The 19,375-nt window shown below is 47.1% G+C and overlaps 1 pseudogene; it reads right to left on the reverse strand.

The window, feature by feature from the left end:
* Positions 1–15,820: 15,820 nt before the first annotated feature.
* Positions 15,821–18,980, reverse strand: LOC127339627 (UDP-D-apiose/UDP-D-xylose synthase-like; annotated as a pseudogene).
* Positions 18,981–19,375: the final 395 nt, after the last annotated feature.

Genomic DNA, 19,375 nt, shown 5'->3' on the forward strand with positions numbered 1-19,375 from the left:
AGTGCTAATGTCCAAATGAGGCTCACAAGATGTTACCTTAGTGTTACTTGCTTCATGAACTAACTTTGGCCCATCATAGGAGATTAGAAGATCATTATGACAGCCCGAGAGCTTTTCATGACTTTCTTTCAATTTCCTATAATTGCTAGTTAGCAACTCAAATTGAGCCCTTAGCACAACATTCTACCTTAATGTAGATGCTTCACAAGAAGTAGAGTTAGTAGCACGAGCATCATTAATAGATTTTTCATTTTTAAGATCATAAGATTCAACTTTTTATGTGAGGAGAAAAGTAGTATTCTTCTCATCGGCTAGCTCTTGCTTGAGGAGATTGAATCTCTTTCTCCCATTTTCAATATGAGACTCCAACTCCTCTATTGTTTCCTTATATTTATTCATGTTTTCCATAGAGTGTTCGAGACTAGCACGAGCCTCTTTATTACCACGAAGAGAAGCATACACAAGCCCCATCTCATGCAACAAAGCCTTATATTCTTCACCATTATCATTATCATCATCATCCATAACTCTCATCATTAGAAGAGGTGTTGGGAGTGAAAGTAGGAGTTACCTTTGATCCCTTTGCCATAAGGCACATGTGGATAGCGGGGGTTGATGATGATTCATTTGGAAGGGAGGAAACTTCACTATCAAGAGTAGGGCAATATTTGCAAGATGGCCATACTCATGGCATTCATAGCACGTCCTTCTAGCTATTTCCTCCCTAATGATGTGACCCAAATTTCTCTTGATTTCCTCTACATGATTAGTCATACAATAACTAGAGGAAATAGAGGCATTTTGATCATGGCCACACCTAGAAATAAGCATATCATCACAAAACTTAATAAAGCAAATACTAGGATAGACCTTTAACACAAGAATGTGTGAAATATCTTTTGCACGTTGTGTTTAGATCAAAAGATGAAACATCGCAATCGGATAGAGAAGAAGGATCACCAATAGTGAGCACAATATCAACATTGCAATTTTCATCAGCACTCACCATATCATTACCTTGTCTGTTGCAACACGCTGGTGAAGTTGATGAAGATGAGAACTCATCACAGCCATAGGTGGAAGAAACTTGGATCTCTTCATGATATGAAGGAGAAGAGAGCTCCTCGAAAGAACAACTACCCTCATGAGAAGTGGGCACACCATAAAGTTTTTCAAGCTTGATCCACATCTCATGAGAAGACTTGCATTTTCCAAGCATCACTAACACCAAATGAACCTTTAGGCACAAAGAGGATGCACTTCAAGATGTAAAGTTTTCTCTTCCTCTAAAGATAGATTTTGAGGATCCATCGAAGGAGAAAAACCTATATCTATAAATCGCTCTATATTTGGACATAAGGTCCAAAGATGACAAAGAATGTGATTTCTCCACAAAGGATAATTATTTGTGCCATCAAATATAAATGTGCCATTGTGCACCATACTACTAGACGACATCTTTACTCTCAAGGAGGTGAAGCCTAAAACAAGGAGAGACCCTGCTCTGATACGAATTGAAAGGACGAGATGTCGCCCAGAGGGGGGGTGAATATGTGTTTTAAAAATTATTACGGATTTTGTCTTGTAAGAATGCGAAATTAAACTAACTTTTATTTTACAAGAATTAAACCTAAATATGCTAGGCTCAACTAAGTGCAACAAAAAAAACTCAAGCTAAGCAAGATAGGCACAAGATATATGTAACACAAGTGATAGCAAGATATAAGTACTTCAACCTCGATGGCTATCACAAGGAAAGAAAACTCGGCTATACAGATAACTGAGGCACGCGGAGACGAAGATGTATTCCCGTGTTCCCCCACACGAAGTGAGGTACATCACGTTGGACAGATGCGAGCTACCACGAAGGTCTGCCGAACGCCACAAAGGCTTACCTTCTTCTCCAAGCCAATTCCAAGAAGGAAAAAGGCCTGTCCCTAATGGCTAGCTTTTCCTCAACTCTGGAGATGGAAAGCTCCACAACCACTTCACAAGCTTCACGAAGGAGAAGCCCAGGCCTCTTCACAATCTTCCACGAAGAGGTCACCGGAGCACCAACCGCCAATCCAACTAGAAGGAAACCCCTCCAAGAGTAACAAGCTCATGGTCTGAACTAATCGTAATGGAGAGCTCAACACTTATGCAAGGATGCAAAAGCAAGAACACCAAAGGTGTTCAAATCCCTCACACTCAAATCCCACCAAAGTAACAAATGCTATGGAGAAAATAGAGAGGAAGAACAAGAAGGAAATCAACAAATGACTCTAAGATCTAGATCCCAAGAGTTCCCCTCACTTGGAGGAGGAATGGATTGGTGGAGGTTGTAGATCTAGATCTCTTCTTTCAAAGCCCTGAAAATATGCAAGAATCATAGGAGAGATAGGAGAGGAAGCAATCTCAAGAAGGTCAACAATGGTGGGAGAAAATAATCTTAACAGCCCAAGAAAAACCTTTGGGGAAGAAGCCCTTTTTATAGCCCGTCAAACTATGACCGTTTGGGGCAAAAAATAACGAGCAGCCAGTCCAGTCTTCCGCAAAATTCCGGCAACGCCGATTTCTACACTGGAACCAGAAAGTGAAACTGGCGAGGAAACTGGCACGTCGGTTTCCACGCCGAAGTGGCATAACGGTTCCCACGCCAGAATCATTTCGGTTTCGCCGGAATGACGTACTAGTACGCCATTCGGAATATACCAGAAAAAATTTGCCACGCCGGAATGATTTAGGCGGGGAAGCCGGCACGGCTGGTTTCTACGCCGAAATTCCAGACATAATTCGGAAACGATGATAACTTTTGCATCCAGAATTCAATTTTTGCAAACTTGGGCTTTTTGAGAAGCAAAGAACAATCTCTATATAATTGAGGCTATAAAACCCAAGAAAGATCTAGAGGTAAAATATCAAATAAGGAGAGGTATGAAACCTCCATAAAAGAAGAACCTGTAAGACCTCCAAACTCGAAAATGCAAAAGAAGATGTATACAAATTTCGTTTTCAATGACCTTGGCTTTGTTGAAGAGCTAACAACAAGCTCAATAGCTTCACAGAGAGAAACACCAAGAAGCAACACGAATAGGGATGCAAGGTATGCAAAGGATTGAGCTCCCTAAGATGATGCGATCAAGTTACCCAACCGAAAGCCCCTCTTGATAGTGCGGCTATGTATCCTATAACCCGATCTCTCAAAAACCACCTTGAGACTGGTAAAAGGTATACCTAGCAAGACCATACCTTTGCCTTGGGCATTCCACTTGATCTTCATGACGATGCTTCATGCTTCATTCAAGACGGAATGCCTCACTTGATAATTATTGCTTCGTGAAGACTCATAAGTTGCTCCCCGTACACCACTATGGGATTGCTTCATTAAGGCATGTCTTCACAAGTCCACTCTCACAAAATAGACGTCAAGCTTCAAGCACGATATCTTCGATATGCTCATCCTGAACTTGCCCTTTTCAACCTGGATGACATCTAAAACTTGATGCCATCCTCTCATGGGCTATATGAGATCATACTCTTGATGCATGCCCATGGAAAGATATCTAACCTAAATAGACAACACAAATGCACATATAATGGGTTAGCTCAAGAAGCATAAATGACTAGGCTTACCTTCCACAAGATCACATGATCCAAAATGGCACAATCCTTATGATTCATGTGTTGACCAACTTGGATTCAATCATCACTCTTAGTCTTGGTCAACCTTGTATCTTCACATGCTCTATCATAATATCTTGAGGTACATAAAGAACTCTTCATATGATTGCATGCTCTAAACCTTAGTCAACCATAGCTCAACTCATGAGACTATCATTACACCGTCTTAGAGCCATATCTTTAATTCTTCTCTTGAAACCAAACACTCAAGATATAGCTTTACCTTCATGGCATCCACACTTGAATCCAACACATGGAATATAAGAAACACATATGGAATATTCCTTCATATATACACAAAGAAAACATTAGTCCATAGAGGATTGTCATTAATTACCAAAAACACACTTAGGGGCAATGTACCCTTACAATGGTCCCCCTCCTGGGTATGGCGAGCTCACTTCTGATTGGGTCAAAACATGACAACACCCACATGCTTAGACCCACATGCATCTCCAACCCCAACCCCATTTTGTGATCAGGGTTTTCTTGGACAGGAGATAAAATCTTATTCAACTTCACCAATCTAGCTGGGGAGGCTGGCTTTATTCTTACCAAGTTGCACACCATCATACAGAAACACGATCAAATCATAATTGGCATGGTTTTCACAAAACATAAAATCAAATAACATGCGTGAAACAAAAAGAAAACAGTGAAGTATGAATTGGTCATACCGACTAGATCACACGGCTTTTCTTGGGTGGGAGCACGTGAACAGAAGGTCCAGCAACCTCTGCATCTGCTGCATGATCAGCTCATGAAGTAGCTCCACAAGCTCATAAATTAGTCGCAGGTACAGGGTTCTGATCATTCATGGTTATAGGATTATCCACACCTCGTGCCTGAAATAAGGGACAACAAGTTAATGGTGGTGAATTAAGAACTGATAATCATCCTAGGAAAAATAAACTCCTCCATCAAAATCTATACCTGCTGCCGATGTTGTGCACATGTTACTGTAGGTCTCCTTGTTGCTTCATGGGTAGCCGTAGCCGTGGAAAACGCTTACTCATCTCCCTCCCCTTTTGTGAACACTAACTTGCCTACAATTAGCTAAGAAAAATTACTCTGAAAGTAAACAATAATCCGAATCAATGTAACATGGTTACAAACACAACACATGTAACCAAACATGGAGAACATGAGTTCCAGGAAAACCAAACAAAAAAGAAAATAACCAAATAAACTTTACATGATCCCTGCTGCAACTACATGAAGAATCATGTACAAATATACCAATGAAAGAACATACACCCTGCATTTTGTATGATTATATTGTCGCCGGGAAAATTTAACCCCCATTGCACCAAACAAAAAGAAGCATATGATGGGAAAACATTTTTTGAGAGCACAATGCATGGAAAAAACAAGTAATCAACCCCTGTTCAAACAAGGGATCAAACATAGAACATACAACTCTGTATCAACCACCACATCAACTTAGTATAAATTTCAATACAAGTAGTAAGGGCAAACTGACTTGGTTGCACGGGATTACAAACAAACAACCCACTTATATAGAGAGGGGTCATAAACCACCACACAAAAACGTCTACATGATATCTCCAGCAACTTTGGAAAATAGCGTTGAAACATATGTGCCCCAACACTGAGGCAGCATCATCTGATTTAGAATGTACAAAGTTGCCTATAAACACTGAAACACAATCATAAGCAACTACAGCATCAGGGTGTAGCATACACATCTAAATTGGGGGAACATGTTACAAACTACCCTCCCTTAGAACATGTTGCCTAGGACCCTAAGAACATGTGGATCTACAGGCAAAATGAAGTGACTACGCTCTGATATCCGTCTAATTTCAAAGTTGAGAGAGCAATGAGATAAATCGACCCCCAGATCAGAGGAAATCGAAGTGCTACATGGGGGATTGGGGAGGAGGGGGAATTTGAGGGATAGAGATCAAGTGACATGCACCTTTTGCATGTCACCATGTGACATGCGGCCTAAATCCGAATTTAAACATTGCGAAAAAATCTGAAAAAAATCATGCATGTTCACAACACATATTGAGATAACCCCTAAAAATTTCAGATCAAAATTCGAAACAGACATCGAGAAACAAAAAAGAGAAATCTGTCTTTCTCTTTTTTGTTTCTCGATGTCTGTTTCGAATTTTGATCTGAAATTTTTAGGGGTTATCTCAATATGTGTTGTGAACATGCATGATTTTTTTCAGATTTTTTCGCAATGTTTAAATTCGGATTTAGGCCGCATGTCACCATGTGACATGCACCTTTTGGGGAGCACACAAAGCTTACCTTAGGACCTCGATCTCCTACTGCTGATCTGTGCGAACCTCTCCAGCATTGGTCGAGAATGTGGAGGCCCTCACGATTGGGGAGCCTCCAGCTTTGAAATCGACACCAGCATCACGCGAGGGGGTCGATTTCCTTCTCCGAGCTTGGCGCAGTACTGCGCGCCTCGCCAACAGCTGTCGACCTCCCGCTTCTTACTCGTGTGGAGTTATCCCTCAATGCCGAACTAGACGCCCTCCTCCCTTGCCAACCCTCACCGCGGGCGACCGACCGACCATCCACGAAACCCTAGCGGAATCACCGGAGCGCAACGCAGAGAGAAGAGAGAGAGAGAGCAAAATGAAGGGGACGCGAGAGAGAGAGAGAGAGAGACGTTCACCTCGCAGGCGCGCGTTCAAACCACTCTCCGATAGGTGGGTCCCACAGGTGGGGATTGGTCGGAACAACCAAGCTCCACGCTGACAACGATCAGCGGTAGGACGACTATGAATCGATGGCTCGAGAAGACATGGTTGCCACCAGGTGAGCTACATTCATCAATGATATTTGAGTGAATCCTGTTAAGGGCCGAAGTCGTATTATGAAACACGCGATCGAGTGTTTCGCTCTTTCCAGATGGACCACCAAGTGAGCTGCCCGAGCGCGGACCAACCCTTGCGTTTAGCTGCGGGGAGCGCAAGTTGGGTGGAGACAAGCTGGGGAGCGCAAGCTGGGTGGAGACAAGCCAGTCTTGAAGCTTGAAAGTGTCATAAGCAGGCACCAAATCGGCGGGGAGCTGAGCCTCATTTAGTAGCTTCTCCAAGATTCTCTGGGTCACGCTGCAGGTGGCCAACAAGTGCAGCGCCGTCTCTCGATCATTATGGCGGAGCACACAAGCAATGTTATGCGGCTACCCCTTTTTCATCAGACAGTCCACACTGTGACATTTGCCAAGAACAGCAAGCCAAGCAAAGATACAACATTTGAGCGGCGCCCCACTGTTCCAGATGGTGTCATGGAAACCGAAGCGAGTAGCACCCTCAAACTGCATGGCATAGGCCGAGGATGCAGAGTACTCGTCGTCTGCCGTCCATCTCCACACAACCCTGTCCGCAACACCTTGGCTCAGCCACACGTCTGGTAGCTTCAAATAAGGGCATGAACTAGTTTATAGCTGTGTGGGAGAGGTTGCGCTTGAAGTGACGCATCCATTTGTTGTCGTGCAAAGCCAAGCCCACCGTTATTTTCCCCTTAGTACAATATTTGAATAGGTCCGGGGACAATGGTGGCCAGGCACAAGGAGTCGAGCCAAGGTTCGTGCCAGAAATCAACTTTCAGGATGTCCCCCAGCATAAATTCAGCTCCAACATTGAAGAGCGCTCGGGCCCGATCGTCAATGCCAATGGGCAGGCCAAGCCACGGCTTGTCGATCTCGTTCCAGGACCGTCACAACCATCGAACCCTCAATGCATTGCCTCTAGCTTGAAGAGTAGAGATTCCGAGGCCACCGAGTTCAACGGGCCTACAGATTGCTGCCCACCTGACGAGGCACTTGCCGCCGGAAGCAATCTCGTCATTGTTCCAAAGAAATCCACGATGCAGTTTAATATTGCTTTGATGAACCACACGGGCGGGTCGATGACTAGGAGATGAAAGATAGTCATGGCCAACAACACATGTTTGACCAAGAGCAATCGAGCATCCAAAGAGAGAGTTATCTTGGTCCATCCCTTTACTTTGTTTGCGAGTTTGTCCACAACCGGGTTGTAGAGCTTTGGTTAAACGTCGATCAGACAAAGGCATCTCCAGGTAGACACAAGGAAAAGCTTGAATTGGGCACTGGAAGGTAGCAGCTCTTTTTAAGAGGTAAGGCCCTTAGACCCTGCTTTAACTTAATAAAGCCACACCGGCAGAATCCACGATACAACCATCCAGCTTACATAACACACACATAACGGAGAGCTCCCAGTTCATCCGCACACACACATACAGCCACCACAAGTCCAACACAGGTCCAAACACAGATACACACATGAAGAGCAGACTCAGGCTTGGGCTTGCTCCCTTAGGCTGGAATGTAGACGCTTGATCTCCTCCATCGCCGCGTCCAACAGGCTCCTATCCGTCGACTTCACCAGCATCCGCCATTGCTTCATCCTGCGCGACGTCTGCCTCCTCCAGGTTCTTCTCCTTGGCGAGGCGCTGGGCCTTCTCCAAAGCCGTCCCTCCCACGCCTGCGCCCTTGTTCCTTGCGCTCTTCCGGACCAAGGTCGGCCCCTTCCTGAGCTTCCCCTTAGCCCTGGAGTACGTCGCTGTCTTCTTCGTCCCCTCCCCATCAGGCGACCGGTCCACAACACCTAGGGCAGGGGCCTGCGCCTTGCCGGCTTGGGTCACCAGGTCCTGGCCTTCCGCCGCAGCAGCCTCCACCCCACCGGGCCCGCCAACCCCCACCGGAACCATCTCCACCACCTCTCGACTCTGCAGCTCCGGAGCCACCTCACAAGCAGAGTCCGTGAGCTGTGAATCCTCGTCTAAAGAGAGCTCCCCAGCCCCACCAAGCGGAGAGAGGTCCAGCCCCTGCCGGCCGCTCCCACGCAGCGCCGAAATCGCTGGCTGCAGCACCCCATCAATGAAAATGTTAGAGCCATACTGATCAAAGGGAATCCTGGGAAACTTCTCGCGTCCAAAGGCCCCATCCCCAAGCGGCGCACTATGGTAGCCCCTGGCTGGCCACGCTGCTCCTTGCCCTTGTAGGTGCCCTGCTGCTGCTGCTCTTTGCTCGCTTGCTTATCCTTGTCCTTCTTGCCCAGCCTCGTCCACTCATCCTCCGAAGGAGACAAGTCATCGTACTCATCATCGTCGTCATCTTGGTTATCATCCCCATCCGACGGAGGGCGAGGAGGATCCCCACCTCCCGCCCCAGCACCACGGACCCCCGGCTCCACCTTGACCCCAATCGCAAACGTCTCCCCATTCACCGTCAGCTGGACCGAACCCTTGATCTTCTCCGGGAAGCGGCATTGGAACCGCATACGCACTGGCTCCGTACGGAACTTCCTCAAGGAAAGCGCATCCACCTCAAGCGGCCTGCCCACCATGATCATGGCCGCCATGAGCCTCTCAGCCTCAATCATAATGGGCGGCAGACCAGTCAACTGCACCCAAGTTGAAGGGAAGACCATAGAGGGTTTTGGGTCTAGGAACGCCTCGCGGATGTCCACCTCCACTTTGCTCAGCGGGAGGGACAGTTTGCCCCTGCGAGAACCCATCCTAAGAGTAGCCTGCGATGGAAAGACCACCGTGAACTCAGTCTCCGACACCCGGCAAACCTTCCAGTCCCAACGATCATCCACCAAGTCTTTGAGCTCCGCATCCAACTGCACGGCCGAGAGAGGGGGAGTGTTGAACTTGATGATAGCTGAGAAATCATCCCCCGTCTCTTGCTCCGGCAGCGGCTCAACCTCAATCGCGAAAAAGCTGCCCCCGCGGATCGCATGCCCCATGGATTGGAGCCTGATGGTTTTACCCCTGGTCGGACAGTTGGCCGAGGCGTGTCCCTCGCCGCTGCACAGCACACAGAGTGGCTCAAAGGTACAGCTCGCCTGGAAGTGACCGGCCCTGCCGCACTTGAAGCACTCTGCCCCAGCCATGGCAGCAGCACCGGCCGCGCCGCCCTTCCCTTTGGGCTTTGCTTGAATCTGCGCTGAAGGGCCCCCAGATCCTCCCGCGGCTTGCACATGACCTGCCGGTGGCGCCTCCGCCGCAGCTCCAGCGACCGGCGCAGGGTTGCGCGCACACGACTCATCCGCCCGCCGCCGCTGTTTCTCTTCCCTCCGCTGCTGCGCCTTCCACCACGGTGGCGGCGGGCCCCAGATGTCCTCGCCATTGGGCGCCCCCTGGCCATGGCCACCAGCACCGTGAGCCTCCTGGCGGTAGGAGCCGCCCCCGCCCCCGCCGGAGTCCTGGCGAAAGGAGCCACCGGCCCCAAAGTTCTGGTCTTGGTGGTGGCCCCCACCACCGCCGCCACCCAGCTCCTGCCTCCGACCACCATGGTCCTGCCGATACCCACCGAAACCACCGTCCTGGCGGTAGCCGCCGCCCGAACCTCCACCAAAGTCCTGCTGACGCGAGCTGCCGCCGCCACGCTCCCTCCACCGACCGCCACCGTCGCCCTGCCCACCACCTCCCAGCTCCGAGCGCCTCCCGTCGCCGCCCTCCCCCGTCTCCAGCCTCCTCTTGTTTCTCCCGTCGAAATTGCTCATGGCCGCAACCTCAGCAAAAGACCGTGTGAGAGGAGTGGGAGGGAGAGTGGATTTTCTGGCGGAACCGGTTCCTACCGGAGTCCCATCGGCCGTTCAAAAATGCGTGGTGATTCGGAAAAATATAACCTGTATAATGACTTGTTTGGCTGCCGATCTGTGAGACACGTGCGCATACGTACGATATATACTTCCGAGGGACCCCCACACCCACCCCAGCGTGGCTCAATTTCCTTCTCTCTCTCAATCCTTATCCAGAAAAGCGGCGGCGACCGGCGAGGCGGGACCTTCAGCGAGGCGGTGAGGCCGAGTGCAACCTTCAGCGAGGCTGCGGCCGGAACGGTGGCGCCGTGCCTGAGCATGAGGTTGCTCTCGAGCTCTGGCTCCTCTCCCGCCCCCTCCTACCCGCAGTGCCTCGACCTCCTCGACGAGAGCCGCCGGAGGAAGACGATGCTTTGGCCGCCACCATGTTCATGTGTAGGCTAAGTTTGGGGTTTTTTTGAGCTTTCAATTTGATGAGGATGCACATCTGAGTGATTTTGGTGGTGGCTTTTTTTGGCCCGATCTGGATTTTATTCTTCTATTTGTGTCAAATGTATCGCATCCAATTCCTGCTCTGTTTTTTTTATTCTCAAACTTTTTTGTATATATAATGGCACAGATTGAGATATCCTTGTCAAAATCCAACAAAAATTCCTTAGATTGAGAAGATATTTTGGTGGTGTTTAATCCATATGAATGATATTTTTTTCATTTGCTCTAAGATTTGAAATGAAGTTAATTTGTCTATTTCTTTGTAAAATTCTAAGATCATTTTGAATTATTAATGAAATTTTGTAACAATTTGTGAAAACTTTCTGCACAAATATGGATTGTGAACAAATGTCTAAAATATCAGCGGTGTATGCTACTTTGTTGATATAACACTGGTATCCACAATAAAAGAAATTGATTTCTGAAACATAATTGCCTCGTGTTTGGGTATGACCCAGTTTTCAGTAATACTAGGAAGTTTGCGGCGCGGCGCACGCCGCACCTGTGTTGTCTATGGTGCGCCATTCTTTTTAAAAAACGGCGTTTTTAGTTTTAAGAGTGCAGGATTTTTTTTCAAAAATAGCTGAAGAAACATCTAAAACTCGACCGCACCTTTGGTATCAACATCGCTGGTTACAATTTTGTAGAAATAATACAACATTTGGGTTGCTAAAGTACCGCGGAAGTGCCAGTGAAATAGACGGCGAATGGTTCGGTGCTTTTGTGTCTGGATCGTTGGTTAAAATATTGTAGAAGTAAAACAATATCTAGGTTGCTGAAGTACTGTAGAAGTGTCGGTGAAATAGGCGGCAAATGGTGGAGTGCTTTTGTTTTCTGTGTTTCTACAAAATGAAGTGGTAGTATTTCTCCGGCCGAAAGAGGCAACGGGTGATGGAGTAGAAGAAGGTCATCCTAGGTGAAAATGTAACGGACGGCGGTATTTGTTGTGCCTAGAGCCTTTTTGGAGTTGCTACATGCTACTGAAAGAGGTGGCGAACGGTAGAGTAAGTATATTTTTTGAAGGTTCTTTAGAAGAATATAGTAATATTTTTTGGGTGAAAGAAGCGATGAATGGAGTATTTTCCTAGGGTAAAAGATGGCCGTAGTCTAGAAGAAAGATGGTTAAGTAACAACATGTTCTGGTTCCCTAGAAAATGTTTGTAGTATTTCCCTAGATAAAAGAGCCATCCGATGATCGTCGTAGTATAGGAGATAGAATGGCAGATAAACTATGTAGTTCCGAGGAGATTTCGTAGAGAAGATGGTATGATTTTCCCGGCTAAAAGAGACGGCAGACGGTGAACTTTTTTGTTTCCGGTGTTGCTACCAAAGAAGGCAATAGTACTTCTCTCGGCTAGAAGAGTTGGCGGATAGTGTAGGAAATATATTTTTTCGAAAGCAGCGTAAGTATTTTTTTTGAAGATACCGTAGAAGAAGATTGTATTATTTTTCCGGCTGAAAGATTGTAGTAGTATAGATGGCATACATGCAAAGAGTAACTATACTTTCCGAAAATATCGTAGAAAAAAGGAGTAGTATTTTCCTAGAATAAATAGTGTTAACAAATGATGCAGTTTGTTCCCAAGAATTATTCATGTAGCAATTTACATACATGTACTATTCATATGCATTTGCATGAACAGTAGCCAAGGGGGCTGAGGAGGCAGCAAATGGGGTCAGCCTTTATATATAGTATTTTCCTAGAATAAATAGTGTTAACAAATGATGCAGTTTGTTCCCAAGAATTGTTCATGTAGCAATTTACATACATGTACTATTCATATGCATTTGCATGAACAGTAGCCAAGGGGGCTGAGGAGGCAACAAATGGGGTCAACCTTTATATATAGTATTTTTCTAGAATAAATAGTGTTAACAAATGATGCAGTTTGTTCCCAAGAATTGTTCATGTAGCAATTTACATACATGTACTATTCATATGCATTTGCATGAACAGTAGCCAAGGGGGCTGAGGAGGCAGCAAATGGGGTCAGCCTTTATATATAATATATATAAGAGATATATGTCTTATATATCTTTGATTCCTGAATATTATTGAGCACATACTAGAAATATTAGGAACTTACATATTTCTGGAAAAGTTATTGTATATATTTTGTTGAAATTCAACAAAAAATATTTTGTAACTTGTTAATAAAATTTATTTTCTAAACAGAAATATATCATTTATACATTAAATACGAGTTCAAATACGGACATAGAGGTATAGATACTGTGAGAGGTGGCAGCTCCCGATTGGGTCAGGGAGGTCCGGTAGAAGCCGGAACCGCTAGAAAAGACTTTCCCGAGTGGGAGGAGAAAGTCTGGTGAGAGTGCGGAAGAGGAGGTAGCAGCTCTTTGCAAAGGAAAAGCTTGAATTTGGCACTGGATAGGGATGGTGCTGCTCTTTGCAAAGTCCGTAAACAGGCCTGACTGCTTGATAGAGTTGAGCTCATTCTGGCAAGGTTCTGTGAAGATCACAAGGTCATCGGCATCGAGATGCACTTCCCTGGGCTGTCCGGAGCACAGCATCGGACAGCTGCAGCACGGTCTGAGCTGAGACTCCAGCCCAAGCTCACCCACAGACTCAGGGAACAGCACATCTTGCCTACAAGTGGAGGGAGGGGGCACGGCCGCACGGGAGTGTCCTTGAGGAGCTCGACGTTGACCGCGTGCCCGCCCGGACAGCTGCAGCACGGTCTGAGCTGAGACTCCAGCCCAAGCTCACCCACAGACTCAGGGAACAGCACATCTTGCCTACAAGTGGAGGGAGGGGGCACGGCCGCACGGGAGTGTCCTTGAGGAGCTCGACGTTGACCGCGTGCCCGCCAGACATGTGCATGCCATGCTGGGCTTCAGCAGCACGCGTGACCCCATCCTGTCGGGCGCCTGCTCCGATTCTGATGGTGACGGAAAGAACCGCCTCCGTCAGCGACGCGACCCTCTCTGCCTCGCGAACGGCACACAGGCTCGTCCTGCCTGAAACCGAGCCCGTGCACAGTTCGCGGAAGCCAGCCGGGGTCAGCGAACGACGCCGGCCACCACCGTTGCGCGGACGCGGCCGGTGCTGCCCAGACATCGCCTCAAGTCTCTGGTGCCAGACATCGTCTGCGACGCCGAAGGTCCAAGGAGATGCACCTCTTCATCCGTCCTTGTGGTGTCATCCTCGCCGTAGAAGCAGTCGTCGTCGTCCCTAGTCCACTGGCTGCGCGACGCCGGCGCAGGTCTGATGAACATGGAGATGTCGAGGTGGACGAGGATGGTGTGCTGAGCACCCGCGGAGGAACAGTCCGCAGATGCTCCTGGTGGCATCTCGCGGTAGCTCCAGGAAACGGGACATCTGGCAAGGAGAAGCCCGGTGGCAGCAGAACGTGGGCGAGAGGGTCGACGAAAGGGCAACATCGATAGTAGCTTCCGTGGGCACGTCCTCCAGCTTGTCCACCCATGCCTCCACGACGTAGAACGACAAGTTCTGCTTGGCCAGGGTCTCCCCCGACTCGTTGATGTGGATGAGGCAGCTCGGCAACACCCGTTGCACCGTGTCGAACGACCAGGCCTGCAGCGTCAGGCGCTCAAGGTAGAGGCGGACGCTGTACCTGTACTTCCGGAAGGTGGCGATCGTGAGAGGGTGCCAGCGGCTGATGAGGAGCGGCGTCCCGCCGCACTAGAACGCCTCCTGCGCAGCCACGAGGTTGAACCATCTGGGCTCTGAGAAGCGCACGAAGAATGTGCCCGGGTGCATGAGCGAGATGTGGAACGCGCCCCGGCGGCAGGTCGGGAAGCTCTCCAGCAGTCCATCGCCGATGCGGCCTGGCCCGAGCAATCCAGAGACCGTGAACACCAGAGCAGACCCGCGAAGCTTGACCTCCTCCTTCGTCATCTCCTGCGTGTGGTCGAGCACAACCTTGGTGTGCAACGCCCGCCTGACGAAGGCGCTGGATCACGACGGAGGCCGGTTCGGAGCAGAGAGGCGGTGCGCAGTGTTGGCTGCTGTTTCTGCGGTGAGGTGCTTGCCGGCTGGAGGGTGTGTGGACCGGCTGGCGCAGCGAGTTGGGATGGTCGGGCGGGAAGCCGGGAACACGAGGCTAGAGTGGACGGGGGCCTTTCTTGGTGCCTGGCGAACAGCGGCGGCAGAGGAATCCTAGGCAGGTGGCGAGTGGGGCAGCCCTTGCAGCGTGGCCGGCATCGAGGCAGTGAAGGCACCTGGCCTGGTTCTTGCACTCACGAACGCTGTGCTCGTGGCTGAAGCAACGAAAGCAGCGGCCCGGAGCTCCTCTTTAAAGGCCGCGACAGCGTGGGCGCGGCTTGATGGGTGGCATTGATGCCGGCGTCTAGGGGAGGCATACAGGAAGGGCGCCGTCCACGCCTGCCCAGAACCTCTTGCCACTCTTGTGAAACTTGCGTCTCAGCTTGGCGTGCAGGCTCGGGCACCACAACGATGCTGCGGACAGATGGCCCAATCATTATTCATTGGCGCTGTAGGAGCATAGGCGGGCGAGGTAGGCGCAGGACTTGATGGCGGCGTAGGCTGGCGAGCTGCCGAGCTACGGAGCTAGCGCAGGAAGGTGAAGCATTGAAATCAGAGGAGGCTCCAGAAAAGCAGAGTCTCTCCGCAGAAGCCGGAGATACTCCTAGCGAGGCTTGCGCGGCGGGTGACGGTCATGGGAGGGAAGGGAGTGGCGCTCTCGTGGGGAAGGCGTCACGGCTGCGCCGTGGCCGAGGTGGCCACCGGCGGCGGGAGGGGAGGAGCTACTTGAAGAGGAAGTCCTTTCCACCAGGCAGTAAACTTGTAATCCGCACCAGCACAACATTCGTACAGCTGTTACGCTCAATCTTAGAACTACGAATAAACCAATCAAACAGGTTCAACCACAGAAGTGAGCTCATAATCCAATATGACTTCCATCCCGTAGTTCCACATCATCTGAGCTCAACAAGAATAGCGCTGGCCATTGGGGAAGAATGGCATGGGAGGCGCAACCGAAGTGCAGTGGAATCCATCAACTCTGCCACAGGAATCCCCTTGCCGGTTACACACAACGGAATTTATTGAAGATATGGATCCTGGTAGCAACTAGAGGCGCAAACAAATGCACCCGACTTCCAAAGGATCACAACCCTTGTGACTTGCGCTCTACACGAGAAATATCAACACCTCCGAACATCAACAAGTTACCTGGCCTGCGATATTTACCTTCTTTGTAATTTTTGTGCTTGTAGGTCAATGCCATGTGCCACAAATCCTTGAGAGGGGTCTTTGGGTTCCACCCTACAGTTAGACAAGCATTTACAGTTAGACAGGCATTTGGACATTAGTCACTACTAGTTGGGGGAAATAACGTAAGCAAGACCATGTTATTTGAAGAGCGTGCTACCTAGCTGCTTCTTGATTGTGATCATATCAGGAATAATCTGATCGCTGTCGTAGTATCCTTCACTTCATGCATGTAAATCAAAGCATCCTCCAGTAGTGGCTCTCCCAAGAAATTAGCATAGACCTGCAGATGAATGTCCGTGAGATAGTCAGAACAGACACAAGTAACAGAAAATACAATTGACGTGTCAATGGCAATACCTCTGTCATCATTTCAGCCAATTCCCTAACAACGACTTTGCTGGTATCCCCAACATTGAAGATATGACCATTGCCCCGAGCAGGGTTTTCCTGTAATAAATTGAGAAGGGAAATTTAGGTTCCATAAATGTACTAACTACTAACACCAGAAAAACAAAGTGAAGATAAATAGAGAAGACATACAATGATCAAAACAACAGCTTCAGTGACATCTTTCACGCAAACAGAAGTTGTCTGGGGCTCACTGCCATCAACAAGCTTCAGGGGCTCTCTGCGGAGGAGATCCTGCAATCCATTGGTAGCATGTATCCTTGAGAAGACTAGGTATAGTGCAATGAGAGTATTCATTCCCAGCAAGGAAAACCTTTGCTTACGTTACAAATGCAAACCAAAACCCGAGGAACACCCTCGCTCGGGCCATCAACATTAGGAATGAAGTCCATCCTTGGTCCAATCCTATTGAAAGGCCTCACGATCATGAATTCAAGTTCATTTTCTGCACCTTCAGCTGGTGGAAATTCAAAACATCCACGGTTAGAAGGAGATATTAAGTGTTGCTAATGGAAAATTAACACAAGTTACTCCACTCACCAAAACTAAGCCTCTTAAGAAGTTGTGTCACACATATCCATGTCTGTTTCACAATTGGACCAAAAATGTGGGGTGACTCATCTCCTTTAAGAACATAAGTTTCAGCTTCCTGTTTGAAAGTAACAAGGCACAAAAAAAAATACATAAGCAAGCAGCCTGATATGATCAAATGAATGTCATTTCAACATAGTTAACTAACACATTTCTGCCAATCAAACCATGTTCATAAGTTAGCATGGGTATACTGTTACAAAAGAGGAAATTCAGAGAGAGGAAAAGAAAACCTTGGAACAAAAGATAAATAAAACTTGGATTGGTATGTTAAGGAAAATCAAACAAATTGTCGTTCAAGTACGCAAGGTTGTCATTACTTGAAAATCCTTGCATGCTGGAACTGCAAATGAACTAATAACAAAATGTAATAAGAAAAGCATATTTCCTTATGAGAGCATGTTTTCTAAATTAGTCTACTTGCAGACGAATGTGGGTGTGACAGCGTGACATAGCTTGAAACATATAATTATTTTCCAGCTAAAAGAGGATGGAAGCAGCTCCTCATACAGGCTACAGCTAGCCCAGAAATTTGCGATAAAATGGTACTGGGCGGTCCACACAAATCAACAAATGAGCATAATAAGGAAAAGAAACACCAACGATTAGGGTCAAACTCTACTCTTCCTCAGAGGTAAAACATATAGAATACTCTTCATGCAAAATGACCAGTCATTATCCCATCGACAACCAACAACCAACAAAGCTTCAGCTAGAAAAATCTACTCCCAACCTACCTCCAACAAACACCATATCAAGCCCAACCTTTAATATATGGATTATTGCATCAGATCCATCCCAATCCAATCCGTTTGTTTATTCAACCAACCAAAAGAGTTCAACCTATTCTTATCGATACTGGAACTCAGAGCATAGGAGGGAAAGTCGATTTATGGATGGAATCAAATACGCAGATTTACAGAAAAAAGTCTTCGTTTGTTGGGAAAGAATCAATATACTTTTATTGTCGAATTGGGATTTACTAAAACAGAAATAAAGCATTGGGTTGAACTCTTCTTTGGTGTTAAGGTAGTAGCTATGAATAGCCATCGACTACCTGGAAAGGGTAGAAGAATAGGACCTATTCTGGGACATACAATGCATTATAGAGTTCAAATACTACCTAACTATCCACAAATGCCACTTAGTGACACAACAAACCAAAATTTGATATTCTGAGCGAAGGATGCCATCACCTTGCAGAGTTGTTGATCCTTGGGGAGGAAGTTGCTGATGGTCTTTCTGTAGGCGTCACTAATGGAGAAGTGGATGAGACACTTGTCGTTCTCCGAGCAATACTTGACCTGCACAGCACGAACAAGTGGCACCGAGACATTTGGCACTGTGAAACATCATAACTAGCACACTGGTTGCGGAAATCTTGATGAGGAGAGATGGCAGAGTAAGTACCACTGGGAGTATGTCAATGGTATCGAGCGACCGCGTGTTATATTCTGCCAAAATGTAGATTACCTCCAAGATTATCATCTTTCCAGATCCAACCAACTACAGATAGTAAATAAAATCATCAATAGCATGTCAAAATTTCAGGGAATGTGTGTTTCAGAAAAGACAAAAGTAAGAGATCATACAATAGCAATGCTGGTGACATACCTCTGTCATCATTTTAACCAACAACTTAGCAGTGACTTCGTTGGGATTCCTAACATTGAAGATATGACCATTGGCTCGAGCAGGCTTTTCGTTCGATTAAAAAACAGGAATTTAGGTTCAATTGATGTGGTAAATACTAATGGAGGAATACAGCACCAATAATAAAGATGAACACATACAATCATCAAAAGAGAAGCTCCATTGGCATCCTTGATGTAAAGGAAAGTTCGCTCGTACCCGCCGCTATCAACAAGCTTTAGTGGCTCTCTGTGGAGGAAATTCTGCAGCAGTGTATTCCTTCTAATCAGACTTAACATAGTGCAATGAAGGTATTCATCCTAAGAAAGGAAAAGTTTACATACATTACAGAGCCAAGCCAAAACCCGAGGAACACCCTCGCTGGAACCATCAATCTCAGGAATCAAGTCCATCCTTGGTCCAATCCAATCGAAAGGTCTCATGATCGTGGATTTGAGGTCATTTTCTGCACCTTCAGCTAGTGGAAACTCAAATCATCTATGGTCAGAAAGACAAGTTAAATGTTGATAATGGAAAAAAATTACAGAAGTTACTTCACTCACAAAAAATAAGCCTCTCAATAAGTTGTGTTGCACATGCATAGGACCATTTCTGTTTCAGAATTGGACCAAAAATACAGGGTGAGTCATCTTCTTTCAGCACATCCATTTCAGCTTCCTGTTTGAAAGGTAAAAGGAAAAGGAAACACATGAGAGAAGAGACAGATATTATCAAATGAATGTGATTGCTACCATAGTAAACTGACACATTTCTGCCAATCAAACAATTTTCTCTATAGTTAGCCTGG

The sequence above is a fragment of the Lolium perenne genome, chromosome 3 (assembly GCF_019359855.2).
Source record: "Lolium perenne isolate Kyuss_39 chromosome 3, Kyuss_2.0, whole genome shotgun sequence".
NCBI lineage: Eukaryota > Viridiplantae > Streptophyta > Magnoliopsida > Poales > Poaceae > Lolium > Lolium perenne.